This window comes from Neofelis nebulosa, chromosome 9 (genome assembly GCF_028018385.1).
Source record: "Neofelis nebulosa isolate mNeoNeb1 chromosome 9, mNeoNeb1.pri, whole genome shotgun sequence".
Taxonomy (NCBI): domain Eukaryota; kingdom Metazoa; phylum Chordata; class Mammalia; order Carnivora; family Felidae; genus Neofelis; species Neofelis nebulosa.
Genome location: NC_080790.1, coordinates 117,693,850 through 117,708,875, shown reverse-complemented (window position 1 = coordinate 117,708,875; position 15,026 = coordinate 117,693,850).

The window sequence follows — 15,026 nt, the reverse complement described above, 5'->3', positions numbered from 1 at the left end:
CTCCTCTCTTATTTCTTTATTCGACAAATACTTATTATCTTTTGGGTGCTAGCTGGTCTGAGGATACAAAGAAGATTAGCTTCCAGTTGCCTCCTTTAGAAAGATAGTCATCTGGGGAGATAGACATAAACATAGCAAGAAGTTAGCATAATATGTGCTATAAGAGAAAAGAAAAATATTATGAAAGTAGAGAGAAAGGAATAGCTAACTGTCAGAGATGGCAGGAGGTGAGAGGGGCCTTGAATGACCAGCAGGAATTTGCTGTATAGAGTGCGAAAGGAACTGTATATCCAAAGGCACAGATATATACGAATGCCACGCTAAGGAGTTTGGACTTTATGCTCTAGGCCAGCAATTCTCAGAGTGTGATTGAGACCCTTTCAGGGGGTCTGTGGTATCAAACCTATTTTCATAACAATACTAAGCATTGTTTGTCTTTTTTAACTCTCGTTCCTCATGAGTGGACTGTGTGATCTTTCAGAGGCTTTCATAACAGATTGCAGAAGTAGATGTGAGAATACAACTATCTTCCATTAAGTCAGACATTAAACAGGTTTTCAAAAATGTAAAGCAATCCCACTCTTCTCACTAACTTTTTTTTGTTTTGGAAATCATAGCTATTTTTCATAAAAGCATTACTTAAGTTGACAGGTTTGTTATTACAAGTGAATTAATATGTGAATCTTTTAAAATTTCTCAGCTTTGATTTCTAGTGTGGTGATGATCAATAGATATAATCCACATAAACAAAAGCTCTTTGGAGTCCTCAATAGTTTTTAAGAGTATAAAGGGGATCCTGAGATTAAAAGCTTTGAGAACCCTGTTATAGACAGCAGATCCTCACTGAAGGGTTTTGAATCAAGGAGAGACATGATAACATTTCAACAAATTGTTCAACAATTAATTTATTAAATATCGCGATGTGCCTGGCATGATTCGAGGTGCTGGGATAGAGCAGTAAACAAACCAAATCAAACTCCCTGTTTTCACAGAACTTACATTATACTGGTGTGACAGGCAATAAACACAAATAATTAATATATATAGTATTTTAGATAGGAATAGCTGTTGAGAAGAGCAGGGAACTAGGATATGAAAGCTGAAAGGTATGTGTGTGCATGTGCATGTGTGTATAATTGTGTAATTTTGGATAGGGTGGACAGGGAAGATCTCAGTAAGAAAGTGGGTTTTCAGTAAAGACCTGAAGGAACAAGGGAGTGGACCATGCAGGTTTCTGGGAGAAATGAATTCAGGCAGAGGGAACAGCAAGGGGAAAAGTTCTGAAGCAAGAGCCTGCCTGGCAAGTTGGAGGAACCAAATGGAGACCAGTGTGGTTGGAGTGGAAGAAAAGTGAGAGTATTAGGAGATGAAGGTTATGGAAGGGGAGCACAATACCTGAGATAAAAAGGCCAATGGAAGATTTTGAGAATAGAAGAGACATCTTCTGGCTTACCTTTAACAGAACCACGTTGGTTGCTGCACTGAGAGCAGGTTGAAAGGCTAAAAGCAGAAAGGTTAGCTCAGCGGCCATTGCAATAATCCCGATGCAGGACGATGGTGGCTTGGACCAGAGTCCAAGTGGGGATGGGAGATATAGTTGGATTCTTGATAGATTTTGAAAGTAGAGTTGACAGAATGTGACAATGGATGAATATGAGGTATGAGAAAAAAAAAGAAGAATCAGGTGACACCAAACATTTGAGTAACTAGAAGAATGGGATTGTTACTATCTGACACAAAGAAGCCTGCAGGAAGGACAGGTTTGAAGAGAACTATTGAGAGCTTGGTTTTGGACATATTAAGTGGAAAATGTCTATTAAACACCCAAGCGGATATGGCAAGTAGATGGTTTCATATGCAGGTCTGACTTCAGAAAGGAGGTCTAGACTGGAATTATGAATTTGGGGTTTCTCAGAATAAAGATGATATTTAAAAGCTGAGGGATCAGAAGCAATTACTCAGGAAATGAGTGTAGCTAGAGAAGAGTTGTGATGACTCAATCCTGGGGGAAATCTAATATTTAAAGGTTGGGAAAATGAAGAAGAATCAAAAAGACACTGAGAAGGAATAGGCAGAAGAAGAAAACCAGGATTGTGAGAAATCCTGGAGACCAAATGAAGAAAGTGGTGTTTGTTTTTTTTTTTTAATTTTTTAACGTTTATTTATTTTTGAGACAGAGAGACAGAGCATGAACGGGGGAGGGTCAGAGAGAGAGGGAGACACAAAATCCAAAACAGGCTCCAGGCTCTGAGCAGTCGGCACAGAGCCCGACGCGGGGCTTGAACTCACGGACCGCGAGATCGTGACCTGAGCCGAAGTCGGACGCCTAACTGACTGAGCCACCCAGGCGCCCCATGAAGAAAGTGTTTTAAAGAAAAGGGAGTAATCAACTGTGCTAAATGCTGCTTACAGATCAAATTATATGAAGATTAAGAAGTGGTAATTGGGGGGCGCCTGGGTGGCGCAGTCGGTTAAGCGTCCGACTTCAGCCAGGTCACGATCTCGCGGCCCGTGAGTTCGAGCCCCGCGTCAGGCTCTGGGCCGATGGCTCGGAGCCTGGAGCCTGTTTCCGATTCTGTGTCTCCCTCTCTCTCTGCCCCTCCCCCGTTCATGCTCTGTCTCTCTCTGTCCCAAAAATAAATTTAAAAACGTTGAAAAAAAAAAATTAAAAAAAAAAAAAAAAAAAAAAGAAGTGGTAATTGGATTGACCAATGTGGAGCTGTTGGTGATCTTGAGAAGAGCAGTTTTGGTGGCTTGTAGGGGTCAAAAATCTGACTGGGAGTAAATTCAAGAGAGTGGTGCAGTAGAGGAATTGAAAATGTTGAGTACATGTACCCTTTCCAAGGAATTTTGCTACAAAGGGAAGAATATGTGGCAGCTGGAGGAGAAAGTAGAGTTGAAAGAGGGTTGTTTTTGTTTGTTTTCATCATGGGAGAAATCATGTTGAAACACTGACCGAGAATGATCCCCTGAGAGGGGGAAATTGATGCTGCAGGGGAGAGGAGAAGATGGCAGAAGCGATGTCCATGAGTACACAGGCGCACAAGTGGAGAGGTTGACTATGTGTTAGGAGAATTCATCCACGGTAAGAGGGAAGAAGCGAGCCTTTAGCAGTGTAAAGTTGGTACCAGTGCAGAGAAGAGATTAGAGGGGAATTTGCAATTATTGGTTACTTACTTTTTGTCCAGCTTGTGGAGGATGCTTTCCTCACAGCAGTCCTCATGTACAAGGGAGGTGAATGATAAGGCTGTTGCAACAAGGCAACATAAGTCAAGAACGGAACCAAAACTCCTGAAGCTCCAAGACACTGTGGAACTTTGTCTGTTTCTAGATCACATTGGCTTCTTGTTACCAATATCAGAATGCCTTCCGTTCAATGACAAAGATTCTTCGCTTGACCAGACTTTAGTCAGGGTTCTAAACCTTCTCCTGGGCCCATCTATGCACTTCCTTGTAAAAATCTAGTTTTAGCAAGAACCCTGCTAAGTCAATTTAACCAGAACCCCTCCCCCTTTGATATCTGATCACCTTGATATGTGATCAGGTCTTTCATCCTCCACCGTCTCCCAGATAATGTCTGGTCACCCTGGCCTGTCTTCAGCAAAAATCCTGTTAGGTCTGTTTAACCAGAATCTCCCTTACCCCTGATGTTTCTTCTTAGTAATTTTCCATCACTTGACCCTCATCCTGCTCCTTGACTATATATCCCCCTTTTGCCCATGCTGTATTCAGAGTAGAGTCTAATTTCTCTCCTCCACTGCAAAATTCCATTGCAGTGGAACCTATACCTATGGTGATACCCCCCTTTCCACAAATAAAGTCTTCCCTACCATGATTGAACAAGTATCATTGAATATTTTCTTCCTTAATGTAGGTTAGGAGGAAACTGACCTGCTAGCTCAACTCTCTATCTCTAGGGCAGAGACACTTGCTTCTCCTAGAGGCAGGTAACAGTTGAGTGGTCACAAGTCTGCAGCACTGGACAGCCCTTGGTGCTGGAGTGCCCTACGCCTGAAGCCAGACAAATTTACTCAAAAGATAAAGCCAAAAAGAAAATATAGGAATAGAGAAAAGTGATGTCCTCATTTGGGATCTGAAAGGAAATAGAGACAGGAGGTTGGAGAGCACCATCCAGATCAGGAAATCGCCTTGACCCCTCTCCTTCCTCTGAATTCCCACTGTGGCATCTGACATGTAATGAGGGCTTATATGTGCAACACAATTTATCTACATTACCTCACTTAATCCTCACAACCATCCTATGAGGTAGATTCTAAGGAAAGGGTGAGAAGAAGAGTGATTTACTCAATAACACACTAGAAAAGAGCAAAACCAAAAAAACAAAAACAAAAACAAAAAAAAACCCAAGTGTCTGACACTAACGCTTATGTCCTTAACTCCTTATACCTTTGCCCATTCATTAATTACCTCAAGAATTCTATAAACATTAGTAAGCAGCCATTCTGGAAGGTACTGTGGTGAATGAGGTAATGTTCAGGTAAAAGAGCTGAGACTTGAGCACATATAACCACAAAATGGTGACAAATAACCATGACACTTTACAACATCCTATAGGATTTCAGAAGGGGGTGAGGTCACTCTGGCTGGGGAAAATTGCAGAGCTCAAGGAAGGCTTCAAAAAGGAAGTGGCATTTGAGATGAACTTATGTAAACAGAACGTGTCTTTTAAACTAATTGTTTTATCTGCAATATATGCTGCACATTACCATGCATAAGCAATAAAGACTGTGAAGTTTTAACTGGCAGAGATGAGAAGGTGAAAGCATGGAGGAAGGAAAAGTTCTGATTGTTCAGGATGTAGGAGAGGCCCAGTTCAACTCCCCGCCTTTGTCTCACATCCAGCCTCAAAACAAATGACTTAGGGGTATTTTCCACTTATGAATGTATTCAGAGTGATGACAGCCAATGAAACCCTATGAGGCTATTTAAAAAGTGAATTATTTTTTTTTTTAGTTTTTAAAAAATGTTTTATTTATTTTTGAGAGAGAAAGAATTAGCAGGAGATGGGCAGAGAGAGGGAGAATCTGAAGCAGGTTCCAGGCTCTGAGCTAGAACTCTGAGCTGGGTTCCAGCACAGAGCCCGACATGGGGCTTGAACCCATGAACTGTGAGATCATGATCTGAGCCAAAGTTGGACGCTTAACTGACTGAGCCAACCAGGCACCCCCAAAAATGAATTACTTTATGAACTAATAGGAAATTATTTCCAAAATGCAATGTTAAATTAAAAAAAAAGCAAGGTTCAGAATACAGGCTAGAGTATGCTACTATTTGTGTGAGAGTGGGGAACAAATGTATGTGTGTGTGTGTGTGTGTGCACTTGCTTGTTTACACATAAAATATGGAAGGATACCCAGGACGCTGATAACAGTAATTGTCTTCCAGGAAGGGAACTATGTGGCTGGGGAACAGGATGACAGCGAAATTTTCCACTGCCTACATTTTTGTGTCCTTTAACTTTTTAACTATGTGGATGTGTTATCTATTCAAAAAATAAGCAAATACAAGTTGAACTTTTAAAAATTAAGTGTAATAGTCTCCAAAGGCCTTTCCCTGAAAAGAGGGCATATATTGTAATATAGTAGAAAGGAAAAGCAGTTCATTTAGGTGGGCAGTTTCAAAACTTCAGGCCTTAATCTGTATGGCAAAAAATTTATATATATATATATATATATATATATATATATATATATATATATATATAAAGTTACTATTTGGTAATTACTATAATGTATTACTATATATAAAAATATAACTATATATATATAATTACTATACATAGTAATAAAGTATATAAATAAACAATAAACTAGGTAATATATTTACTGTTAATTTCTTAACATAAGACATCTTTTAAAATTTTTTTTTTTTTCAACGTTTTTTATTTATTTTTGGGACAGAGAGAGACAGAGCATGAACGGGGGAGGGGCAGAGAGAGAGGGAGACACAGAATCGGAAACAGGCTCCAGGCTCCGAGCCATCAGCCCAGAGCCTGACGCGGGGCTCGAACTCACAGACCGCGAGATCGTGACCTGGCTGAAGTCGGACGCTTAACCGACTGCGCCACCCAGGCGCCCCAACATCTTTTAGAAACCAATAAGAAGGGGTGCCTGGGTGGCTCAGTTGGTTGAACATCTGACTCTTAATTTCAGCTCAGGTCATGATTTCAAGGTTTGGTTCGTGAATTTGAGCCCCATGTTAGGCTCTGTTCTGAGAGCACAGAATCTGCTTGGGATTCTCTCTCTCTCTCTCTCTCTCTCTCTCTCTCTCTCTCTCTCTCTCTTTCTCTGCCCTTCCCCCACTCATGTGCACACACTCTCTCTCAAAATAAATAAACATTAAAAAAAAAAAAAGGAAACCAATAAGAAAAGGACCTATAACCCAGTTCAAAATTGGCAAAGGACAAAATGTGCTTCATGTTAACAGAAATGTAAATGGAGTTATAATCTACTGTATAAAAAATAACCAACCTCATTTTTTCTTTGAGAGAGAGAGAGAGGGCACAAGTGAGCAAGGGGCAGAGAGAGAGTGAGAGAAGTGGGGCTCACCCAGGGCTCGTGTTTTACCGGAAGCAGGGTTCACATTCACCCATTCAACAGAAACAGGGCTTGAGCTCCCCCGAAAGGTGGCTTGAGCTCACCCGATGTGGGACTGGAGCTCAGGAACTGTGAGATCATAACCTGAGCCAAAGTCAGATGCTTAATGACTGAGCCACCCAGGCACCCATAATCAACCCAACCTCATTTGTAATTAAAGAAAGGCAAATTAGAACAATGAGCTCTTGCTTTCTCACTGACAAGACTGCAAATATCAAAAAGTTGGATGTTACAACAATCCCAGACTTTAGCCTCTACTACAAAGCTGTCATCATCAAGACAGCATGGTATTGGCACAAAAACAGACACATAGACCAATGGAATAGAATAGAAACCCCAGAACTAGACCCACAAACGTACGGCCAACTAATCTTTGACAAAGCAGGAAAGAACATCCAATGGAAAAAAGACAGTCTCTTTAACAAATGGTGCTGGACAGCAACATGCAGAAGGTTGAAACTAGACCACTTGTTCACACCATTCGCAAAAATAAACTCAAAATGGAAAAAGGACCTGAATGTGAGACAGGAAGCCATCAAAACCCTAGAGGAGAAAGCAGGAAAAGACCTCTCTGACCTCAGCCGTAGCAATCTCTTACTCGACACATCCCCAAAGGCAAGGGAATTAAAAGCGAAAATGAATTACTGGGACCTTATGAAGATAAAAAGCTTCTTCACAGCAAAGGAAACAACCAACAAAACTAAAAGGCAACCAATGGAATGGGAAAAGATATTTGCAAATGACATATCGGACAAAGGGCTAGTATCCAAAATCTATAAAGAGCTCACCAAACTCCACACCCGAAAAACAAATAACCCAGTGAAGAAATGGGCAGAAAACATGAATAGACACTTCTCTAAAGAAGACATCCAGATGGCCAACAGGCACATGAAAAGATGCTCAACGTCGCTCCTTATCAGGGAAATACATATCAAAACCACACTCAGATATCACCTCACGCCAGTCAGAGTGGCCAAAATGAACAAATCAGGAGACTATAGATGCTGGAGAGGATGTGGAGAAACGGGAACCCTCTTGCACTGTTGGTGGGAATGCAAATTGGTGCAGCCACTCTGGAAAACAGTGTGGAGGTTCCTCAGAAAATTAAAAATAGACCTACCCTATGACCCAGCAATAGCACTGCTAGGAATTTACTCAAGGGATACAGGAGTACTGATGCATAGGGGCACTTGTACCCCAATGTTTATAGCAGCACTCTCAACAATAGCCAAATTATGGAAAGAGCCTAAATGTCCATCAAGTGATGAATGGATAAAGAAATTGTGGTTTATATACACAATGGAATACTACAGGGCAATGAGAAAGAACGAAATATGGCCCTTTGTAGTAACATGGATGGAACTGGAGAGTGTGATGCTAAGTGAAATAAGCCATACAGAGAAAGACAGATACCATATGGTTTCACTCTTACGTGGATCCTGAGAAACTTAACAGAAACCCATGGGGGAGGGGAAGGGGGGGGGAAAAAAGAAGAGGTTAGAGTGGGAGAGAGCCAAAGCATAAGAGACTGTTAAAAACTGAGAACAAACTGAGGGTTGATGGGGGGTGGGAGGGAGGGGAGGGTGGGTGATGGGTATTGAGGAGGGCACCTTTTGGGATGAGCGCTGGGTGTTGTATGGAAACCATTTTGACAATAAATTTCATATATTGAAAAAAAATAAAAAATAAAATAAAATTCTTAAAATGCTTAAAAAAAAAGTTGGATGTTACAGAGTGTTAATGAAGGTATAATAAAAGTACTGTTGGAAGGGATATAAACTGGTATCTTTTCTGTGGAGCGCAAATTGGCAATGCCTGTCAAGCTTGAAAATGAGCATACCTTTGGCTCATCAATTCTAATTTTGAGAATTTATCCTAGATAGATAATCTTTATACACGAACAAAGACAAATGTACAAAATTATTCATTCCAGCAGTCTTTGTAATTACAAAAGATCAAAATCAACCTAAATATTTTCTAATCAGAGATACTGCTACATCTAAACAGAGGAACACTAGGTAGGTGTTGAAAAGAACAACATGGATCTGTATTGCTGTTGTGACAAGATCTTAATTTAGCCCCTCATTATCTCTTACTTGGACGACAGGAATAGCTTCTCGACAGGTCTCCCTGCTTTCGTCTTGTCCCCTTGAAGGACCCATAATTGGTGGGACCCAGTGCAAAATGAAAATGCAGGGCCTTTGGTTAAAAAAATATTAAGAATCCCAAGATAGTGACAGCAGAGCATTGGAACATGGGTGGGAGCCTTTCTAAGAGCGAGTCCCTGGGTGACTGCTGAGGTCGAGTGCTTCCTTCACACTGGCTCTGAGAATGGCATGTTGCTCCTTCCACATGAACCACCTTTCCACCATCATCTCTTTTTCTTTCCTTTTTAAAAAATTTTTTTATTACATTTATTTATTTTTGAGAGACAGAGTGAGACATAGTGAGAGTGAGGGAGGGGCAGAGAGAGAGGGAGACACAGAACCCGAAGCAGGCTCCAGGCTCTGAGCTGTCAGCACAGAGCCCAACGCGGGGCTCGAACTCACAAACCGTGAGATCATGACCTGAGCCAAAGTCAAATGCTCAACTGATGGAGCCACCCAGGCGCCCCTCTTTTTCTATCTTGATGCACTACATGCCTATCAAGAAATAACTCAAATGTGATCTGCTTTGGGAAATTTTCCTTGAACGCTCTCACTCAAGACATTCTTTCTTCAGTGCTCCCCCAGCTCTTGCACAGAGCCTTATTCACTCTTCCTTACAGTGTATTACAACTATTTGTTTACAAGTCTCTCACCCTGAGGGGAGCCTGGCTGGCTCAGTAGATGGAGCGAGTGACTCTTGATCGTGAGGTTGTGGGTTGGAGCACCACATAGGGTGTAGAGATTAAAAATAAAATCTCTTTTTGGGGGGCGGCTAGGTGGCTCAGATGGGTAAGCATTTCACTCTTGGTTTTAGCTTAGGTCATGGTCTTGTGGTTCGTGAGTTAGAGCCCCACATCGGGCTCTGTACTGACAGCTTGGGATTCTCTCTCTCTCTCTCTCTCTCTCTGCCTCTCCTCTGGTTGTGCTCTCTCTCTCTCTCTCAAAATAAACAAATAAACTAAAAAAAAATCTTTTTAAAAAATGTTGATTTATTTTCAGGGAGGAGGGACAGAGAGAGAGGGAGAGAGAGGACACCAAGCAGACTCCATGCCCAGCACAGAGTGTGAGATCATGACCTGAGCCCAAATCAAGAGTTACACACCTAACCAACTGAGCCACCCAGGTGCTCCTAAAAACTAAAATCTTAAAATAATAATAATAATAATAATAATAATAATGCGTCTCTCCCTGAGCTTCTCCAGGGCTTGATCTGTGGCTTATGATTTTTTTTTGGTAACACTAGCGCCTCACTCATTGCCTAGCACATGTGATTTGAGAGAATGAATGAGTTGGAGTGGATAAGTTTGGTATGTATATAAGTATATAAGTATGATAATTAGTCATATTGCTTCACAGTCACACCTTATCTTTGTGTTGCTAAATCTGGCTGGACTCAACACACAGAGGCCAGAAGGCCCTGATGGCTGGCTCTCGCTTCTAGGAGCCATGATATAGCTTCAGATGATCCCTTGGAGTGGTGGAATATGCCTGAGCCTGAAAGCACTTGAAGGATTCCCCCCAAACTGCCCACATGTATCTCTGAAGCATAAATGCCTTATAAACTTTAGGCATTTAAAATGGAGGTCTGTAGGGGCACATGGGTGGCTCAGTAGGTTAAGTGTCCGACTTTGGCTCAGGTCATGATCTCACCATTTGTGGGTTTGAGCCCCACCTCGAGCTCTGTGCTGACAGCTCAGAGCCTGGAGCCTGTTTCAGATTCTGTGTCTCTTTCTTTCTCTCTGCCCCTCCTCTGCCCGTACTCTGTGTGTGTCTCTCTCAAAAATAAATAAACATTTAAAAAAATTAAAAATAAAATAGGGGTCTGTAAACGAAAATATAAGCAAAATAAAAAATGAAATGAAATGAAATGAAATAAAATAAAATAAAATAAAATAGGGTTCTGATTTCATCAGGGCCAGCCGGCTCCAACAGTCAGTTCCAGATTCCAAGTACCTGATAGTAGTTTTAGATTGTCCCTAATCCTTTGCAAATCCGGCTTTCAAATGGAGGTATGCAATACCCCTATGATACACAAAGATTTCCCAAGAGATAGTCATGCATCCTTGTCAGTGAGAAAGCAAGAGCTCATTGTTCTAATTTGCCTGTCTTTAATTACAAATGAGGTTGGGTTGATAGTTTTAAGGGAATTAATTTCTATACCCTCAACTTCCTTATGTACTCTACCTGAGAAAGTTCCTGAGGATGAGGCTCGGAGCCAGCTTTTCCTCCTTAATTGTAGTTCTGCTAGTTTTCTTTTTTTTTAATTTTTTTTTCAACGTTTTTTATTTATTTTTGGGACAGAGAGAGACAGAGCATGAACGGGGGAGGGGCAGAGAGAGAGGGAGACACAGAATCGGAAACAGGCTCCAGGCTCCGAGCCATCAGCCCAGAGCCTGACGCGGGGCTCGAACTCACGGACCGCGAGATCGTGACCTGGCTGAAGTCGGACGCTTAACCGACTGCGCCACCCAGGCGCCCCATAGTTTTCATAAGAAAGCTGTATCTCTGGCCCACCCTGAATCTTACTAATGTATGTTGCCTGGGGTAATAAAAAGAATCTTGGAGGCGACAAAGGGACAATTAAAAATATCAGTTTCAGGGAAAACATCTTTCAATTACAGGGTGACATCATTTATCAAAATTATTTTGGGTGGTATGTGCAAAAAAGAGTATGAGGACCACCGCTCTAAAGCAACACACTACGGTGGCCTCTGGAGGATTTTCTAGGAGAACCTGGCCTGGTTCTCTCAGACCCCAGGCCTCTGAAACCGGGCCTCAATTTCACCAGGCCAGGCAGATAAATAACTTCTGCTTGATTTTTTCACAACCTCTACCACAGTGGACAGTCTCCCTCTTGAAACACACGCTCCCCTTGCTTTGGCACTATCATGCTGTCCTGATTTTCTTTTCCTTCCTGCCTCTCTGGCTCTTTATCCCAAGTTTCCTGGTCTTGTTCCATCTCCTCCAACTGGACTTAAAAACATTTTTTTTTTTAATTTGAGAGAGAGAGAGAGAGAGAAAGAGAGAGAGAGAGTGAGCATATGTATGTGAATGGGGGAGATGGGGAAGAGGGAGAGAGAATCCCAAGCAGGTTCCACACTCAGCGTGCAGCCTGATGCAGGGCTCGATCCCACAAGCCTAAGCCGAAATCAATAGTCAGATGCTCAACCAACCGAGCCACCCAGGTACTCCAATATATTTATTGTAGTTTTTTAAATTTTTTTATTTTTTTAAGTAGGCCTCATGCCCAGCATGGAGACCCATAGGTGCTTGAACTCAAGACCCTGAGATCAAGATCTGAGCTGAGGTCAAGAGTCAGATGCTTAACTGACTGAGCCACCCAGTTTCCCCTAGCAACAGGACTTTTAAATCTACGAGTCTGTCACAGTAGTCATAAGCCCTTTTATCTTTCTGTTCTTTTCTTACCAAGAGTTTTCATCCATTACCACAATTTCAAATACCATTTGCTTATTCCACATCTATACCTGAATGTCTCACAGGGTTTCCAAACTGCAAAAGGCCAAAGCCAAGTTCACGTCCTTTCCATCCCAAATCCCACCTTTCTCTAGGCTTCCCCAACTTAGTAACTGCCCATCTTGTGCCATCTGCCCAGCTCGTGCCAGAGACCTGAGAGGCACCTGCAATACCTCCTCCGTAGCCAATGAATAATCTACTCCTACGGATTACACTTCATGCAAGATTTCCCTGATCCTCCCACTAGGCTACACACTGCTATACGCTGCTACGGCACCTTGTACTTCATAGTACTCATCCAAATTGTAATTACGTAATTATTTGTGTAATTCCATCTCCCTGTCTATATCATAAGCTCCACATGCACAAGAACCATGTCTGTCTTTTTTTCTGGCACATGGTAAGATCTCAATAAATATTTGTTAAGTTAACAAATGTAAACTCTCAGATTGTGACAACTGTGTGTTGTGTGTCCTTGCAATTTAAGCATCTAATGCTGTGTGCACGGTAGGGGGCAGCAGAGTATAGATAATGGAGAGAGTCCAGGCCTCTGTAGGAAAAAACTAACTGGGTAAAAATCACTTAACCTTTCTGAGGCTTTATTTCCTTCTCGGAAATCAGAGCTAATTCCCCTTTTCTTGGATCAAAAGAGATAAGTGGTTATAAAAGGGCTTTAGTGCCAACTAGGAGGGAGTGTTGTCAGACTCAGTTATGATAATTGTCTGTTGAATAAGAGGCAAAGGAAGAGGATCTTGTTTACACTATGGGACAGATGTGAGCAGAGACTTGACAGGATCAGAAGAGAAAAAAATGAAAGCTCAGGGAAGACACTGGATTAAGTCCAGAGCCAGCCGGAGGCAAAACTGTGAAGTCAGCACAGTGTGTCCCTGGCATGCTCTCATCTCTTCTCCCTGATCGCTACCCTCCCGCCCCCAGCTGCAGCCTTTAGTGCCCTGTGGCTGTGCTATGCTGCAGACCTTTCTTTCCCTTTCCTCCTATGAGAACACATCTGTCCCATGTCCTGGCCCCTCAGAGGCCTGCTCACTGCCATCCACAATGACAGCTAGTTAGCCCAATGAATGGATCCCTGCTAAAGTGCCAATGGCAGGTAGTGTGTTATTTTTCCACTCCCAATAACAGGAGCTGGACCTTCTTGAGACAGAAACCTAGTCAAAAAGAATAAATTGACAATGATGAAATTTCAGGTTCTATGGAATAAGAGGAAATGAAAAGTTAACATGGATTATGGCAGTCCTAATCTTGGGCTCCAAGAAAAATAATTGTACAAATACAGAATCTGTTAGATGTGACTTGATACTAATTTGAGGAGAAAAATGAAAAACTTTTTTTTTTAATTCATATACAGATAGATAGATATTTGTGTAACTTAATTGTAATTTACATTAGTAAAATTCACTTTCTAGTGTAGAGTTCGGTGAGTTTTGAGAAGTACACAGTCATATAAACACCGCAATCAAAATACGGAATAGTTTGTCCTTCCCTAAAAATGTCCATGTGGTACCCCTTTCTGGTCAAAATCTTCTCCCCCACTTAGGTAAGTCCTGCAACACTGATGTGTTCTCTGTCCCTACAACCAAATTTATCAAGTATTCCTTTTATGAATTTCACTTTAATGTTGCATTTAAGAATTCTCTCTAACCTAAGGTGACAATGATTTTTCTCCTTTGCTTTCTTCTAAAAGTTCCATAGGTTTCCATTTAGGTCTATGATCCATTTCAACTGAATTTTTAAAATAAAAAGTGTAAGGTATAGGCCAAGGTTTACATTTTTGCAACTGTACAATTACTCTAGTTGAAAAGATCTTTCCCCATTGCATGTTGGTAAAAAAATTCAATTGGGCATATTTGTGTCAATCTCTTTCTGGACTCTCTATTCTGTTCCATCCATCCATGTGTCTATCCTTTTGCCAAAACCACACTGCTTTTATTAGTATATAATGGTAATAAGTCTTGAAATCAAATAGTGTGAGTTCTCCAACATTGTTCTACTTTTCCAAAATTGTTTTAGCTCTCCAGTCCTTTTGGCTTTCCATATAAATATTAGAATCAACTTATTGATATCTATAAAAATCCGGGCTGGGGCACCTGGGTGGCTCAGTCAGTTAAGCGTCCGACTTCGGCTCAGGTCATGATCTCATGGTTCATGAGTTCAAGCCCTGCATCAGGCTCTGTGCTGACAGCTTGGAGCCTGGAGCCAGGCTGTTCCAGATTCTGTGTCTCCCTCTCTCTCTGCCCCCCTGCCTCGCTTGCACTCCGTCTGTCGGTCTCTCTCTCTCAAAAATAAACGTTAAAAAAAAAAAAAAATCCCTGCTGGGATTTTGATTGGGATTATGTTGAATCTGTGTTTCAGTTTGGGGAAAATTGACACCCTAACAGAACTGAGCCTTCTAATCAGTGAACATGACCTGTTGCTCCATTTATTTAGGTCTTCTTTGATTTCCTTCATTGGTATTTTATAGTTTGCAGCATAAAGATCTGTCATATATTTTGTTCTACTTATCCCTACATATTTCATTACTTTGGTGCAATCATAAATTATATTGTTTGTTTATTTTAGGTGTTTTTTTTCAAATGTTTACTTATTTATTTTTGAGAGAGAAAGATAGAGAGAGAGTGCGAGCATGAGCAGGGGAGAGGCAGAGAGAAAGAATTCCAAGCAGGTTCCTCACTGCCAGCATGGGGCCTGATGTGGGGCTCGAATTCAAGAACCATGAGATGGTGACCCCAGCAGAAATCAAGAATGGGATGTTTAACCAACTGAACCCAGG